This window comes from Tursiops truncatus, chromosome 8, assembly GCF_011762595.2.
Source record: "Tursiops truncatus isolate mTurTru1 chromosome 8, mTurTru1.mat.Y, whole genome shotgun sequence".
Classification (NCBI taxonomy): Eukaryota; Metazoa; Chordata; class Mammalia; order Artiodactyla; family Delphinidae; genus Tursiops; species Tursiops truncatus.
In genome coordinates, this window is record NC_047041.1 from 11,821,399 (window position 1) to 11,840,143 (window position 18,745).

The 18,745-nt window shown below is 38.9% G+C and overlaps 1 long non-coding RNA gene across 2 annotated transcripts in view; it reads left to right on the plus strand.

The window, feature by feature from the left end:
• The window catches only part of LOC109550955 (uncharacterized), a 91,659-nt gene that overhangs the window by 13,806 nt on the left and 59,108 nt on the right, over window positions 1-18,745 (plus strand). For both annotated transcript variants that reach the window (XR_002177657.2, XR_004527808.1), the window contains exons 2-3: window positions 8,666-8,835; window positions 16,919-17,050. This is a non-coding gene — a long non-coding RNA (uncharacterized lncRNA). The remainder of the gene's footprint in view (window positions 1-8,665; window positions 8,836-16,918; window positions 17,051-18,745) is intronic.

The window sequence follows — 18,745 nt, forward strand, 5'->3', positions numbered from 1 at the left end:
CCCCACGACCCCTGGCAACCACTGATTTTTTTTTTTTTTTTACTGTCTTCATAGTATTTCCTCTTCCAGAATATCATATTATCATACAGTTAGATCTGTTCTCAGATTGACTTCTTTCACTTAATAGTCTGCATTTAAAGTTCCCCCATGTCTTTTCATGGCTTGATAGCTCATTTCTTCTTAGTGCTAAATAATATTCCATTGTCTGTATGTACCACAGTTTATCCATTAACCTACTGAAGATAGATGTCTTGATTGCTTCCACATTTTGTCAGTTATGAATAAAACTGCTGTAAACATCTGTGTGCAGATTTTTGTATGGATATAAGTTTTCAACTCCTTTGGATAAATACCAAGGGCAAATTGTATTACTGTATTTAAATTTTTTTATTTTATACAATTTATTATTGTATACTGATCTCATATCCAGCAATCTTGCTAAATCTGTTCATTAGTTCTAATAGTTTTCTAGAGACCTGTTGGCTTTCCATATGTGATCTTGTCCTATATGAATAATGATATTCATATTTCCAATCCACTTATTTTTTTGTCTTTCCTTATTACATTGGCTGGGGGCCTCTGGTACAATATTAAATAGAATTGTTGGTAGTGAATATCTCTGTCTTATTCCCGTTCTCAAGAATTAAGCTTCCAGTCTTTTGCTTCAAATGCCATGTTTGCTATAATTTTTTATTGACACCTATGATCAGATTAGGGAAGTTTCTTTCTATTCCTGATTTGCTAAGATATTTTATTATGAATAATTTTGAAAATTTTATCAGATGCTCTTTTTGCATCTATTGAGACAACCACATGATTTTTCACCTTTGTTCTGTTGATGTAGTGAATTTGCATTGACTGCATTAAAGTATTAAACCAACTTTGCATTCTTGAAGTAAACGTAACTGAGCCTTGATGTAGTCTTTTATATCTAGCCAAAATAATCTTTGCTAATATTTGTTTAAGGTTTTTTTGTCTATGTGTTTGGGTGAAATTAGCTTGTAATTTTCCTTTCTTAGAATATTTCTGACAGATTTGCTGGCCTCAAAATAAATTGAAAAATATTATTTATTTTACTAGTCTTTGAAGAGTTTGTGTGAGATTGGTGTTGTTTCTTTCCTTAAATATCTTGAAGACTTCACTAGCTAATCAATGTGTGCCTGGAAGATTGTTTTGTTAACTTTTTATTTTGGAATGATTTTAGACTTACAAAAAATTTGTGAAAACAGTGCAGATAGTTCCTGTATACCAATAGTTCTTAACTGGGGTGATTTTGCCCCTCCAGAGGACATTTGCAAATATATGAAGACATTTTACTTGGTCACAATTTGGGAGCGGAGGGAGGTAGTGCTAGTGGCATCTGATGGGTAGAGGCCAGGGGTGCTGCTAAACCTACAGTACACAAGACTGGCCCTCATGACAAAGAATTGTCCAGCCCACGGCGCCAGTAGTGCTGATACTGAGAAACCTTGAATGAGGTCATTCATATCGGCTCTTCAGACTCATATTTCAGGTACAAGAACTAGAAAACAAGCTTGTATTAGAAAAATTGAACTATAAATTATTTTAGTCGGATATTATGATCATTATGTATGTATATATATCATGGATGTTTTATTGCATATAGATGTCCCAGTTCATTCAGGAAAACACAAACCATTCTAGATATTTTAATAGTAAGGGCTTTAGTACAGTGAATTGATGCTTATAAAATCATCGAAGCGGGAGGGGCAGTGAGAGTCACGGGAGAGCGGGTGCTGCCTTTCAGACACTCAGAAAGTAGAGAATAGGATAACAGTTGCCAGTGATCTCAGCTGCCCATAACACTGAATTGGGTGATTTGCAGAAGTTCATCCAAAAGCTTTTGCAAACTTCGCATCTGCCTCTTGCCGGTGCATCTGCCTTCTTGAGAGGAGAAATGCTAGTTTATACTTCTCTTCCACCTTCCTAATGGCCTATAAATTGGAACCTTATTGGCAACGAATTCTTGGCAATGTCATTATCCTTCCAGCCCCTTAAAGAGGAAAGGATAGAAAGGGGTGAGGACAGTGCTGAGTTAACAGCAGACAGTATGGTACCGTCCAACCATTGGGTTACGCAACATTCTTACACCCCCTCCTGTCCATATTTATCTTCCATACAAAAGTAATAACAAAGCATCCATTTCTGCCTAATATGATGCAGTTATCACTTCTTCAAACAAAAACATCCACCCTCTTCCCCCAAAAGTGAAGTCTCAGCGTTCCATGAGTCACTAGCTATATCTGGGTAATAATCATTCTTTTCTAATACAATCACAATCATCCTTTGATATGTAACTGCAAATTAAAATGTTAATATTCACCATTGTGACTTATATAGAAGAGTAGTAAAAGGGAGAGAGAGAGAAAAAATTATACTCTGGCTATGGGAGAAACAGCATTATAGATTGTTGCTGGTTTAGAGCATATACCATATTTTGTATGAGGGCATGTCAACCCCTCATCTTGTTGTCACTGAACCTGAACTGAGTTGAATTTATTCAGCTATAATTGAATCTTCCACAGGCCATTCTACTGTTTTGTACTGCCAGCTGCTTTGTGTTGATGGGATACATGGTAAAATAAGCGAATCCTGTGGGTACGATCACTTCTTTTACTGTACAATGGAATCCATTGTCAGAAGCTGTGTTGCGTGAGATACCACGGTGGTAAATCGTCATTTGGAAGTTTGTGCGTGGTGTTGCTAGCAGAAGAGCTGTGGCCAGGGAAAGCATACAACTATCCAGTATAAGTATCTATTCTAGTGAAAACAAATTACTGCCCTTCCCATGATGATTTCTAAGGAAATCAACCTGTTACCCTGTGGATAACTGTACCCTCAAAGGAATTGTGCCATGTCAGGAGCTCAGCATTTATTTATGTTAACAGTTGGGCCTTCACACTGGCTTAGATAGATGAACCTTAGTGAGGAACACGCATGTCGGTGATCCCAGCAAAACCTCGGTGTGTGCCATCCGCCCACCTTACATGAACTTGCGGAGCAAATACTTGAACGGCCATGGAAGGAGGCTGCTAATGACCTACAGAACAGGACATCTTGATCACCTAATTATTGAAAGCTGCCTCAGCGATGAATGATCTATGAATTCACTTGAGACTCAAATGTCCTCGTACACTGTGTCCATTGTGCGAAGTTGATCCCTAGACCTCCTTGTCACCAGTTTTCCAATCTTGTTCCCTCTAAGTGCCTGACAATGTGGCCAAAGTGTTAGCCCCTGCCCACGAATCTAAATAGGTCTGTATAGATCTGGTGATCTCTCTTTCTGGGCAAACTGAACAACTAGATGCACTGCTTATATGAGATGAATGCTCCCAGTGGGAGTGTCCCTTTTCCTCATTGTCATTCAGGGCTACCCTGAGTGCAGCTATTAACGCTACAGCTATCCACTTCTGGCTGATAGCAATTTATTGTGTATCATCATCTGCAAACTAGTTCCGCGTTTTTCCTTCCTTAACTAACTGGTGATAGGGATGAGTTAAAGGAGAGCTGACAATTCATCAGGAGTAGGTGCCACTCCGAGCTGCTCAAGCTAAACATTGAAAACAGAAGCTCTGCTACATTTACCCTTATCAGTAAATTCCTACCTGGTCTAGTGCTCTTAAAATTCAGTCTCAGCTTTTTGTTCATATAAATTGGCAAAATACTGCAATCCTTTTGATGACCTTCCTGGGTCAGTCCTTGTACACATCCCCATAGAGCAAGGATTAGCAAACTCTGGCTTGTGAGATGACAACCTATTTTTGTCAATAAAGTTTTATCAGAATACTGTGATGCCCACTTTTTAACATATTGTTTATATCTGCTTTTGCAACAACAGTGTTGAATAGTTGTAACGGAGATTCTATGGCCTGCAAGCCTAAACTATTTTCTATGCAGCTCTTTAAAGAAAAAATGCCAATCCCTGCCCTAGATTACAATAGAATATAACTCTAGTTTTATATCTAGAAGCAATGAGAGATGGTAGAGGTGCATTTGAGGAGAATCAGGATCTGCTTTAAGGGAAAAAATTGTGGGGTCTTCAGGCCTGGGAGGAAGGAAGTGCTAATTTCACTGGAACAGAAGAATGCAGATGTTCAGGCTTCTCAGTTCATTGGAATGCACACGTAAATACCATCATTTCAGTATTCAGGATCTCACTCTTTTTCAATTAACATCCAAAGTTTTACATAAGAGACTTGACAAGGAAGTGACTGCTGTTTATATTGTAATTCAGCAATCTTCAGTATAATAATTTAAATGTTTTGGGTTTTTTGTTTGTTTGTTTTTTTGGACATATCAACCCCTGAAACTACAAAAGATAAGAGACTTTTTCAAGGGATTCCTAGAAGTTCTATGGTTCTCTCTTGGTACTTTGACCCAAGATTTTAAAGCCCTGATCTTGTCATTTTACTTCTTTTTAAAAAAATTATTGTTTATTTAGGTAACATTGGCTTATAACATTATATGTTTCATGTGTACAACATTATATTTCTACTTCTGTATACCCTACAGCGTGCTCACCACCCAAAATTTAGTTTTCATCCATCACCATACATTTGATCCCCTTTGCCCATTTTGCCCCGTCCTCTCTGGTGACCACTACTCTGTTGTCTGTATCTATGTATTTGCTTTTGCTTGGTTTAGTTTGTTAATTTATTTTGGTTTTTTTTCTTTGTTTGTTTTTTAGATTCTACATATAAAAGAAATCATGCAGTATTTGTCTTTCTCTGTCTGACTTATTTCTCTTAGCATAATACCTTGAGGTTCATTTTTGTTGTCCAAATGGTAAGATTTCATCTTTTTTTATGGCTGAGTAGCATTCCATTGTACATATATACCATATCTTTTTTTATCTGTTCATCCACTGATGGGCCCTTAGGTTTTTTCCATATTTTGGCTCTTGTTAATAATGCTGTGCTGAACATAGGGGTGCATATATCTTTTCTAATTAGTGTTTTCATATTTTTTTGATAAATACCCATAAATGGGATAGCTGGATCATACAGTAGTTAGTTCCATTTTTAATTTTTTGAGGAACCTCTATACTGTTCTCCATAGTGGCTGTACCAATTTACATTCCCACCAACAGTGTAGTTGGGTTCCCTTTTCTCCACATCCTTGTCGCCATTTGTTATTTCTTGCCTTTTTGATAATAGCCATTCTAACATGTGGAGGTTATAACTCATTGTGGTTTTAATTTGCATGTCCCTCATAATTAGTGATGTTGAACACCTTTTCATGTGCCTGTTGACCATCTGTATGTCTTCTTTGGGAAAATGTCTCTTCAACTCCTCTGCCCATTTTAAAATCAGGTTTTTTTTTTTAAGTTGTTGAGTTGTATAAGTTCTTTACATATTTTGGATATTAACCCCTTATTGGATATATCATTTGCAAATATTTTCTCCTATTCAGTAGGTTGTCTTTTCATTTTGTTAATGGTTTTCTTTGCTGTACAGGAGAGTTTTAGTTTGATGTAATCCCATTTAGTTTAATGTTTATTTTTGGGTTTGTTTCTCTTGCCTGAGGAGACATATCAAAAAAAAAAATGTTTCTAAGACTGATGTCAAGAGCATACTGCCTATGTTTTCTCTAGAAGTTTTATGGTTTCAGGTCTTACATTTATGTCCTTAATCCATATAAAATTTATTTTTGTATCTGGTGTGTGAAAGTAGTCCAGTTAGATTTTTTTTGCATGTGGCTGTTCAGTTTTCCCAATACTATTTATTGAAGAGGCTGTCATTTCCCCATTGTATGATGCCTCCTTTGTCATAGATTAATTGCTCATATAAGTGTGGGTTCAATTCTGGCTCTCTTACTCTATTCCATTGATTTATGTGTCTGTTTTTGTGCCAGTACCATATTGTTTTGATTACTGTGGCTTTTTAATATATTTTGACATCAGGGAGCATGATACTTTGCAGTTTTTTTCTTCCTTCTCAAGATTATTTGAGGTCTTTTGTGTTTCCATACAAATTTTAGAATTATTTGTTCTAGTTCTGTGAAAAATGCCATTGGTATTTTGATAGGGATTACACTGAATCTGTACATTGCCTCGGGGAATATGGTCATTTTACCGACATTAATTCTTCCAATCTATGAGCACGGTATATCTTTCCATCTATTTGTGCCATCTACAGTTTCTTTCATGAATGTCTTATAGTTTTCCAAGTATAGGTCTTTTACCACCTTGGTTAGAATTATTCCTAGGTACTCTGTCCTTTTTGATGCAATGTAAATGAGATTTAAAAAAAAAATTCTCTTCCTTATAGTTTGTTGTTAGTGTATAGAAATGCAACAGATTTCTGTATGTTAATTTTGTATCCTGCAACTTTCCTGAGTTTATTTATTATTTTTAATAGATTTTTTGAGGCATCTTTAGGATTTTCATGTATAGTATCCTGTCATCTGCAAACAGTGGTGGTTTTACTTCTTCCTTTCTAATTTGATGTCTCTAATTTTGTCTCCTTTTCTGGTTGATAAGTCTAGGACTTCCAATACCATGTTGGAACAAAAGTGGTGAGAGTGGGCATCCTTGTCTTCTTCCTGATCTTAGAGGAAATGCTTTTAGCTTTTGACAGTTGAATATGATATCAGCTGTGGGCTTGTCATATATGGTCTTTACTGTGTTGAGGTATGTTCCCTCTATACCCACTTTGTTGAGAGGTTTTACCAATATAATAAATGGACATTGAATTTTGTCAAAAGCTTTTCCTATTGAGATGATCATATGATTTTTATTTTTCAATTTGTTAATGTGGTGTATCACATTGATTGATTTGCAAATATTGAACCATACTTGCACCCCTGGGTTAAATCGCAGTTGATCATGGTGAATGACCCTTTTAATGTATTATTGAATTTGGTTTGCTAATATTTTGTTGAGGATTTGTGCACCTGTGTTCATCGGTGATATTGGCCTGAAATTTTCTTCTTTTGTTGTGCTTTTGTCTGGTTTTGGTATACAGGTGATGCTGGCTTTATTGTGTTATGTCAATTTCTCCCTTTATGTTTGTTAATACTTGCTGTACGTATTTAGGTGATCCTAGATTGGGTGCATTTCCATTTGCCTGGATACCTTTTTCCATCCCCCCCACTTTCAGTATGTGTGTTTCTGTACATCTCAAGCAAGTTTCTTGTAGGCAGCATATATATGGGTGTTGTTTTTGTATCCATTCAGTCACTCTGTGTTTTGATTGGAGCATTTGGTCCATTTACATTTAAAGTAATTATTGATATGTATGTACTTACTATCATTTTGTTAATTGTTTTCTGTTTGTTTTGTATTCCTTTTTTCTTCTTATGTTCTTTTCCCTTGTGATCTGATGACTGTCTTTAGTGTTATGTTTGGATTCCTCTTTCTTTTTTTGTGTGTATCTACTATATGTTGTTGGTTTGTGGTTACCATGTGGTTTATATACCAGAAAAATTTTTTAAGTTGATCTCTTAAATTCAAATGCATTAAGAAAAACCCTGCATGTTTACTGTCCGCCCCCCCCAAGTTTAATGTTTTTGAGTTCATATTTTACATCTTTTTGTGTTGTGTATATCTTAACTACTTAATGTGGCTGTAGATGATTTTACTACTTTTGTCTTTTAATTTTTATTTTAACCTTTAAACTTTAAGAGTGGCTCATCTACTGCATTTACCATATATTTGCCTTTACCAATGAGATTTTTCCTTTTGTAATTTTCATATTTCATATTTCTAGTTGTCTTTTCTTGTCCACTTAGAGAAGTCCCTTTAACATTTCTTGTAAAGCCAATTTAGTGGTGCTGGACTCTCAGCTTTTGCTTGCCTGTAAAACTCTTATCTCTCCTTCATCTGAATGATAGCCTTGCCAAGTATTCTTGGCTGTAGGTTTTTTCCTTTCATCACTCTAATTATATCATGTCACTCCCTTCTGACCTGCAGAGTTTCTACTGAAACTTTCTACTGAAAGTCAGTGATAGTCTTATGGGAGTTCCCTTGTATGTAACTGGTTGCTTTTCCCTTACTGCTTTTAAGATTCTCTTTTGATCTTTAAGTTTTGCAATTTTAATGACAGTGTGTCTTGGTGCATTCCTTTAGGGATTGATCTTGTTTGGAATTCTTTGTGCTTCCTGGACCTGGATGCCTGTTTCCATTCCCAGGATAGGAAAGTTTTCAGCTTTTATCTTTTCAAATAAATTCTCTGCCCCTTTCTCTCTCTCTTTTGCTTCTGGGACCCCTGTAATGTGAATGTTAGTATGCTTGATGGTGTCATAGAAGTCTCTTAAACTATTCTCATTTAGAACAATTTCTTCTTCTTTTTTCTGCTTCGCTTGGGTAATTTCGACTACTCTGTCTTCCAGTTCACTGATTTGTTCCCCTGTATCATCTAATCTGTTGATTCCTTCTAGTGTAATTTTTCAGTCATTGTACTCTTCAGCTCTGTTTGGTTCTTCTTGTTTATATTTTCTAAGTCTTTGTAAAACTTCTCACTGTGTACATCTTTTCTTCTCCCAGGTTTGTTGAGCATCTTTATGATTATTATCTTGAACTCTTTATTGGGTAGATTGCTTATCTTCACTTTGCTTAGTTCTTCTGGGATTTTATCTGGTTCGTTTGTTTGCAACATATTCCTGTGTTGCCTCATTTTACCTGATTCTCTGTGTTTATTTGTAGGTATTGCATAGATTGGTTATATTTCCTGATCTTGGAGAAGTGGGTTTATGCAGGAGATGTCCTATGGGGTCCAGCAGCACACACCCTTCTGGTCCCTTGAGCTATGTGCTCTAGGAGCACCCCCTGTGTGCCCTTCTGATGTGGTGGAGCCAACTACTATGGACACACTGGTAAGTGAGGCTGGTCCCTGGCCCAGTTGGCTGCCAAGCCCTGCCTGGTTTGGAGCCTGCCAGCTGCGGGTGGATGGGGCCAGGTCTTGGGGTGGCTGGCTGTGCAGCCTGGGGGTGTCTCAGTACTGGTGCCAACTGTCTGGTGGGCAGGGAATCCCCTGGCACTAAGGCTAGAGGGAGGGCTCCAAAGTGGCACTTGCCAGCACCAAGGTCCTTGTGGTGGAGTGACCTCCCCGAAATGTCTGCCTCCAGCATCTGTGTCCCCACGGGGAGTCCCAGCTGCCTCCTCTTTCTCCAGGAAGCTCTCCAAGATCAGCAAGTGGGTCTGACCTAGGCGCCTTTCAAATAACTGCCTCCGTACTGGGTCTTGGAGCATGTGAGTTTTTAGCCTTTTAAGAGTGGAGTCTCTGCTCCTTACAGCTCTCCAACTCTCCCACACGCAAGCCTTCAAAGCTAGATGTTCTGGGGGCTCCTCTTCCTGATGAAGGGCCTCAGCTTGTCCTGGATATTCAACTTCTGCACTTACAGTCACTCCAGGTGCTACCAGTCCCCCAGCACACTGCTACCTCGTGACAAGTTGAGGATCTTGGGCGTGAGGGGCAGGCTGTCTACCCCCAGCCCCTGGCCACTGCACCTAGTCCCCACTCATCACCCACTGACCCACTCATTGCTCCGAAGCTGGTCCAGGCCTTTCTGCCCTGTTCTAAATGAATTGAATATTCTTTGGAATTCCATTTTACCTTCTCTAGCTATTCCTATTTGAGGAATTTTTTTAGTGGTGTTTTAAAGATTACAGTATACATCTTTGACTTACCATAGTTTATTTTATTTTATTTTTTTGCGGTACACGGGCCTCTCACTGTTGTGGCCTCTCCCATTGTGGAGCACAGGCTCCGGACACGCAGGCTCAGCAGCCATGGCTCCGCGGCATGTGGGATCTTCCCGGACCGGGGCATGAACCCGTGTCCCCTGCATCAGCAGGCGGACTCTCAACCACTGCGCCACCAGGGAAGCCCTACCATAGTTTATTTTTAAATAGTATTATACTACTTTGTGAGCAGTATAAGAACCTTACAACAATATGGTTCTATTTATCTCCTCTTCCTTTGTGCTCTGTCGTGTGTTTTACTTCTGCATACGCTATAAACACCACAAAACATTGTTATTGTTTTTGCTTTAAGTAGCCCATAGTCTTTTAAAGCAGTTTAGATATAAGTGTATGTCTATCTCTTAAACATAATGAAATCGGTCTTTTTTTATTTACCCACATACTTTTCTTGTGTTCTTCATTCCTTCCTTCAGCTCTAAATTTCCATTCCGCATCATTTCTCTTTAGCCTGAGTAACTCTTTTAGCATTTCTTGTAGTGCGGCTCTTCTGGAGATGAAATTGCTTCACTTTGGTCAATCTGAAAATGTCTTTATTTTACGTTTGCTTTTGCAGGATATATTTTGCTGCATGTAGAATTCTAGGTTGTCTTTTTTTTCTTCAAGTGCTTAAAAGTTGTCTTTTCATTGTCTCTGGCCCACCTTGATTCTAATAAGAAGTCAGCAGTCATTCTTATTGTTGTTTCCTTGTATGTAATATATAATGGCTGCTGTTGAGATTTCCTCTTTATCTTGGTTTTCGGCAGTTTGAGTCTGATGTGCCTAGGTGTGTGGTGGGGTGTGTGTGTGTGTGTGTGTGTGTGTGTGCACACACACACATGCTCAGAGTTTGCTAATCGAAATCTTTAAAAAATTTTGGAAAATTCTCAGCCATTATCTCTTCAATGGTTTCTTCGGCCCCATTCTCTCTCCTTTTCCTGTCATACTCTAATTATTACATCTATGTGTCCCATAGATCTCAGATACTTTATCGTATTTTCTCTCATTTTTATTTTTTCATTTCAGTTTATATAATTTCTTTAACTTTATAGATCTTTTTCTTCCTTGGTGTCCAGGCTGCTTCTGATTCCATCAAATAAATTCTTCACTTATAATAGCATATTTTTCATTTCTAGCACTTCCATGTGATCCGTTTTTATCATTTCCATCTCTCTGCTGACATTCCCCATATGTTTGTGAAGGTTCTCCGGCTTTTCTAGTAGGTCCTCTAACACATTTTTGTGGTTATTTTAAAGTCCCTCTCTCATAATTCCGATATCTGATTCATCTCCCAGTCTGCTTCTTTCCTCCCATGATCATGGGGTCCATTTCCTTGCTTCTTTGTGTGTCTCATAGTCTTCAATGTACATTGGACATAGTGTATAAAAGAGCATTAGTGGCTGAAATAAATAATATTTCCTCCAGAAAATCGCTCATCCCTGATTCTGTCAGGGGGCTAAGAATCCCTGGCCCTGTAGAAGCACCAGATAAGTACCAGTGAGACATCAGATGTTTCTTTGTTAATCTACAGCTTTCTGAACCATGAGTGATTTCTCTCTCTGCTTAACAGTCTGAATTCTAGCTTTTCAAGTCACTGGAAGTATCTCTTTGTCCTTCAGTTCCATCCCTACCTTTATGTACCCAAGGAGATCTCCCTATGCTCTACTGTCCTGCTTTCAGTCTGGCAGTTACTGCTTTGCACTCAGTAAAAGCCCAAGTGCTGCAGAGAGATTTCTCATCTCCTCTTTCCGCCTTGCTACTTCTCTGCAATGGGCCATTGTCTCAACTCGGAAGAGGTCTGAGCACCTTATACGGGATCTCTCTAAGCTCTTTTGCTCTCCTTTCAGCCTTCAGCATACTATCTATGTGCCCTTGATGAAGGCCTGTGGGAAATAGTGGCAGGTGGGTGATACTCTTTCTGTGGCTGGGTTCCTTGGGATTCTAATGCATCATGGAAGCTCACATGCGGTCTTTATAAATTCATTAAAATATGGCTGGTTTCTCTTTATCACCTACTATGAAGTATTCTGTCCTCTTTCAGTTGCTCTGCTAGAATGAAAACACCTATAGGTCTCTACTCTTAAAGAAAGGCCTCTTTACTTTCTAGATTTTCATTTGGTTAGATTTAGTTCTATCCTCAGATCTCTGGTGGGTTTAAAAAATTATGATTTTGTAGCTTATCTGGTTTGTTGTTATTGTTAGGGTGGTAGCAACTACCCTTGTGACTTGAACTGAGAAGGCCTCGGCTTTTAATGGCCTCTAATGAACAGGAGACAAAGTCTGGATCCAAAGAAGGGTGGGAAGTAGAATCCAGGATTCTAGCATAAGCCAGAACTCTAAGAAGGGTTGATGTAGAAAATAATGTTTCAAAGGGAGGTTTGTCTGTTTGCATGTGGCTCTAGGATAAGCAGAGAAAGAAAGATCAAAAGAGAAAGAAAGAGAGAAAGAAGGAAAGAACGAAGGAAAGAAGGAAGGAAGGAAGGAAAGAAAAGAAAGAAAGAAAGAAAGAAAGGAAAAGAAAGAAAGAAAGAAAGAAAAGAAAGTAAGCTCACACTCGTGCTGATTTGGGGACATAATTCATGCTACCTACATGGTCTGAATACCAGATGCCTGGCACTAGTGGGTCAAATCTTCCCTGTGTAATTCATGTGAAACATTGATTTCAGCTCTTCCTATGCCTAGGATAGTCATGACCTACGGTCCTGAAGTACACAGCTGTTCCAAATCACTCGATGCTGGACATCCTAACTGATGTTTTTGCCGTTCATGCATCAACGGGGCCCTCTCATCATTTTACAAAGGAAGGGACTCAAGTGTGTCAGTACAGGAGAGAAAGTAAAGAAGATCTGCACACCATGGTTCCTTAAGATTGAGGGCAGGCTGCACGCTGATATAAGCTACCCTGCCGGTTTCATGGGTGTCATCAACATTGACAAGAGTGGTGGGAATTTCCATCTGATCTGTGACCCAAGTTGTTCATCAGGTTGTGCCCGAGGAGGCCAAGTATAAGTTCTGTGAAGTGAGGAAGATCTTTGTGGGCACCATCCAGATGGACATCTTCTGGATTGATTTGGACCTTGGCCAAATCAATTAGCCATTTCATCAAGTTCTGCTAACCCATGTACATTGATGGGGAGTGCTAACCTGGGACAGATTGATGGTATCACCAACACACACACACACACACACACACACACACACACACACACAGAAAGAGAGAGAACCTGACTCTTGACCTGAGTCATGTGTAGGAAGCCAATGGCAATAGCTTTGCCACCAGGCTTTCCCAACATATTCATCATTGGAGAAAACAGCAAACAATGCATTTCCCTGCACCAAAGAAAGAGTACTTGCCTCCGTATTGCTGAAGACAGAGACAAAGACAACAGAGCAATGGGTGGGATGATTTCCAGAGGAGAGAAGTAGAGAGCTTCTTTGGCTAATTAAAGATGTATTAGCATGGAGGAGAAAACAGAAACAAAACATTATTTTCAGAGAATTACCACCAAAGGAGCATGCACTCACAATTAAAAAAAAAAAATTACTAAAACACATAAAGAAACAAGCCCAAATAAACAAAAGTCAGCAGAAAAAAATATAAGAAACTAAAGTGTCAGACTCCCAAGATTGATATTGGAATTATTAGACTACACAGCAAGAACGTTTAATCTATCTAAGTTTTAGCTGCATGAATGAAAATGAGAATCTTAAAATCATAGCGCTGAATGAAAATAAAAGCAAGTCCCAAATCAGTAAAACGGGTAAATGAATTTTAATCCATTTATACCACACAATATCATAGAGCAGTTTTAAAAAATGCACTAGAAATATGCATATCAAGATGGGGGAATCTCAGAAATAGATGAGTGAGAAAAACGTTAAAAAATACATATGAATTCTTTATATAAGTTTCAAGACCTGTAAAAATTAAATATTATATTATTTAGGGATACGTAATAAAACTTTTTTTAAAGTAGCTAGTAATTTATAATTCAGAATGCTGGTTTCATATGGATAAAAAGGGGAGGGAGAAGCTCAGAGAGGGGGCATGGTGGGCTTAAAAGATTTATTAGGTTGTGTTTTATTTCTTAAGCCAGGAGGTTTAACGTAGAGGTGTTTGTTTTTAGTAACATCACTTAAGTATATGAGTACCGTTTATTCATTATTTTGTATGAATGAATTATTTTTTTAAAAGCTCAAATAAATCTTGTGTTAAGGTCAGTGGCCTAAATCCTTGCTAGGAAGACCTCACTGAATAAAAAAACCATTCTCTTTCTTGGAAGACAAAATATCAAATAGGTCCATCTAGTGGTGAATTAGAGAATCTCAAATACAGGGATACTCCAGCTGAAGGAATACCCTGGGATGTAAGGCGTTTACTCAAAAATAGCCCATTCAGTGAACATTGCGGTGCATGTATCTTTTTTTTTGGCCACACCGCGCGGCATGCGGGAACTTAGTTCCCCGACCAGGGATCAAACCTGCACCCCCTGCGTTGGAAGCACGGAATCTTAACCACTGCACCACCAGGGAAGTCCCTGTATCTTTTCGAATTACGGTTTTTCCCAGATATTAAAAGAAAAATAGCCCAGGGCTTCCCTGGTGGCGCAGTGGTTGAGAGTCTGCCTGCCGATGCAGGGGGCACGGGTTCGTGCCCCGGTCGGGGAAGATCCCACATGCTGTGGAGCGGCTGGGCCCGTGAGCCATGGCCGCTGAGCCTGCGCGTCCGGAGCCTGTGTTCCGCAACGGGAGAGGCCACAACAGTGAGAGGCCCGCGTACTGCAAAAAAAAAAAAAAAAAAAAAAATAGCCCATTCAAAAACCACGTACACAAATAGAAAAAAAAATCTTGATTGATTGAGTGAAGAACTCTTTGTCTTCAGACGCATGGTAAAATTCTTTGGTTTGTCTCTAACTGGTTGAAAGACTAAAACTCAACCTCAGGTAATTTGTGAGACCCCAGCCTCCTTTATCTGCATCACTTTTGCCCCTTGTTGGCAGGTTTCCCCCCCTCACTTCAGGTGCTGCGGTGCTTTCCTCCAGACCTCCTGTTAGTAACTGCATCTTCCCTGCCTGAGCATTGGATGACTCCTTCCTACCCCGTTCTTCACCTGAGCTCAGTGCTGCTCTCACCTCTGCTTTAGAGCCATGGGGTATATTCAGGCAGCTATTCAAGGTTTAGGTCCCTCTATACATACGAACATATCGTTAAATGAAATTGGGCAGGGGACGGAACTGCACGTAGCGTGTGTTCCCATTCATATTTTTTAAAAGGATGTATATGTTGTCACGTATATAGACTATCTGGGGAAGGACATACAAGAAACTGATGAACCTTTAGGGAAGGGCACTCTGGGGAAATTAAGTGAGAAAGAAACTTACATTTGGTTTTTTACTGTTTATTGATGCTGATTGAGTTTTGTTACAATGTGCATGTATGACGTCATACAAATTTTAAAGAGAAAATAGTGTGTTCTATATATGTAGGTGCTTATCACACTGATAAATAAGCTTCCTACAGATAAAGAGCATTGATGCTTTCTAATGGATGTTATATCTTAGTGGTTATAAATCAACGCTGTGGTATAAGGCAGCCTTAGATTGTCAGGGGAATGGTCTTGCCTGGATTGAAAGACTCTCTCTTGCATGTCTTTGGATATATTCATTGCCCTTAATACTTAGCTGCACCTTTAGCTTTAAATGGTTTATCTGACCACTGACATGTTTTTCCAATTAGGTTGAAAAAAATCAGTTTAGGCGATTTATTGACATTCGAGCCTTGATACTTTATAAATTGCCTGAAATCTAACAGCATTTCTGACCTGCACTTGACCTTTGCAGGATCTACTTCGGACTCTAATTGGAAGAAACACTGTAATTCCTTTTGTATAGCAAACTCCCAAATGAACATGCCATCAAGTGTCACTTCAGCAAAAGCATGAGTGTTTCCTGAGCAGATCTTTTGTAGTGGATGGCATGCTTGTTTCCTCAGCATTTCTTCTCCCTTCCCATTGTGTGGCAGCAGTGAGCTTTGAGGAAGTGAGCTGAGCTCCATTGATGGGCTCTGGTCAGGAAGCCAGGGATTACTTCAAGGACCTAGCCCTACCGTTGTGTGAGGGGATGTAAACTGGCCCCCAAAGGCTGAAGATAAAGACTTTCCATTTGTTGTCTTAGGGAGAGGCAATTTCTCTCATCTGCTGGATGTAATAAAGAAGTCAGCGGGCCTTACTGTAACCAGCTGCTGTCCTACACCAGAGGGGAACCAGTCACCAGTTGTAGAATGATACAAACCCTGTGGTTACAGAGCAAAGAGATAGAAAGAACCTATGTTCTTGATGACACAAGTGAGTTGCTCAAACAACCAACCCTGGAGGCTGACCCATCTCTGGACTTTGTGTAAATGCCAGCTGGTCAAGTTTTTAGTGTTTGAGTCAAATGCGCTTGGTTGATTTTTCTATTTCTTCCAACTGGAAGCATCGTGGAGCATATTTCAATAGAACAGTAAGAAAACCCCTCAATATATAAATTACACAATGTCTAAGCTAGATCTTGAATACCCTTCTCCAGATGAATTTCTTGAATATTTTAATTATAGAAGTGTAAATATATTTTAGAGTATGGATATTCATAAGAAGGATTGGATTTTATATTCTCGTATTAGTATGGTAGAGTGTCTTTATCTGTTCAGGCTGCTAGAACAGAATACCATAGACTGTGTGGCTTAAGCAACAAACATGTATTTCTCATGGTTCTGGAGGCTGGAAGCCCAACTTGTCAGCATGGTCAAGTTCTTGGTGAGAGCCTTCTTCCTGGTTTACAATGGCCACCTTTTTGCTGTATCCTCTCATGGCAGAGAGAGAGAGATAATCTCTCTCATGTTTCTTTTTATAAGAGCACTAATCTCATTCATGAGAGCTCCATCCTCATGACCTAATTACTTCCCAAAGGCCCTACCTCCAAATATCATCACAGTGGGGATTAGGGCTTCAACATATGAATTTGGGAAAGACAAACTTTCAGTGCATAGAATAGAGTATAACATGAATAGTATTAAACACTAATCTAGATAAATCTTCTATTGTTAGAGACAGAGAAAGACCCCTAGATTAACCATTAAGCAAATAAGCACATGTTCAGGTGTTTTAGTTCATTTGTGCTGTTATGACAAAAATACCATAAAGTGGTTGGCTTATAAACAACAAACATTTATTTCTCACAGTTCTGGAGGCTGGGAAGTCCAGGATCAAGGCTCCGGCAGATTCACTGTCTGGTGAGACAGACATGGAAGACATTCACTTCCTGGTTTGTAGATGGCCATCTTTTTTTGCTGTATCCTCACACAGAGAAAGAGGTAAGGGATCTCTCTGGGGCCTTTTATATAAGGACACTAATTCCATTCATGAGGGCTCCACCCTCATGACTTAATCACCTCCCCCCAAATCACTCCTTTTAATATCATCACATTAGGGTTTAACATATGAATTTGGGAGGGGGCACAAATACCCAGTCTATAGCATTAGGGCACTAGAGAAAGAGGGGCATCACAGGGCTCTTTCAAATTTTAATAAAATCAATCTTATATCAGGTTTCATTATGTCCTGATCCTTAATTTAGAAACTAACACTGTGACTCAGAAGCTACATATAAGTTCGTTGGCTTTTTACTTAACGTATCTATCTACTCTGCTGATTGCAGACTGTAAACTCCTAATTCAATTCCTTTCATGGTTTTAGATGCATTGAAATTTTCCATTTTTCCTTAAGTCAGTTTTAGTCAGTAACATTTGTGTTTGCAGGAAATTGTCTGTGTTTTCTAACTTAATGGCAGAAAGTTGTCCACAATATTTTTTTATTTTAAAAATCCCTGGTGTACTTGTTATATCCTTTTTTATTCCAACAATTTTCTACTTTCTCCCTGACTTTTTCTTTACCAGTCATGGTGTCAGGGATTTTATTTTCTCTCACTTTACTAGTCTTACTAAGCAACCATCTTTTTTTTTTTTAATTTATAAATTTATTTATTTTCATTGCTGCATGTGGGCTTTCTCTAGCTGTGCTGAGCTGGGGATACTCTTCGTTGTGGTGCGCGGGCTTCTCATTGAGGTGGCTTCTCTTGTTGCGGAGCACAGGCTCTAGGCACGCAGGCTTCAGTAGCTGTGGGACACCAACTCAGTAGTTGTGGTGCATGGGCTTCGTTGCTCCATGGCATGTGGGATCTTCCCAGACCAGGGCTCAAACCCATTTACTCTGCATTGGGAGGCAGATTCTTAACCACTGTGCCACCAGGGAAGTCCCACTAAGCAACCATCTTGATGATGGTAAATAATCAAAAAAAAAAAAGAGAGAACAAAAAGGAGAGAAAAGAAAGTAAGGAAAAGGGACTATTCATTCCATATATTAGAATGCATTTTAAATCTAGCACTGATATAAAAACAGAAATTTCAAATAGTATGGCAAAGTGGAAAATCTATAAATATGTGAAATTATGCATAAAAATTTAATATATAATGAGTATCATAAATGAGATTAATATGTGTGTATATATATTTGTGTGTGTGTAAGTATATGCATATAATATATACACTTTGTAAACCTCATCAGTAAAGTACATGAACAGTCCAATTACACAAGAGGAAAATCAACTAATAAACATTTTTAAATCTAGTATTGGTAATCATAGTAACACAAATCTAAACAGCAATAAAATACCAATTACATCTATAAATAAGAAAAAGATAAAAAAGCAAGTGTAATATTTATTTAGGTGTGTCTCCAAGATAATTTTTTTTTTTTTTTTTTTGCGGTACGCGGGCCTCTCACTGTTGTGGCCTCACCCGTTGCGGAGCACAGGCTCCGGACATGCAGTCTCAGCGGCCATGGCTCACGGGCCTAGCTGCTCCGCGGCACGTGGGATCTTCCCGGACCGGGGCACGAACCCGTGTCCCCTGCATCGGCAGGTGGACTCTCAACCACTGCACCACCAGGGAAGCCCAAATCATAATTTTTAAGCTCAACATTTTTAAGAATTAATCTTTAATTCATTGTGA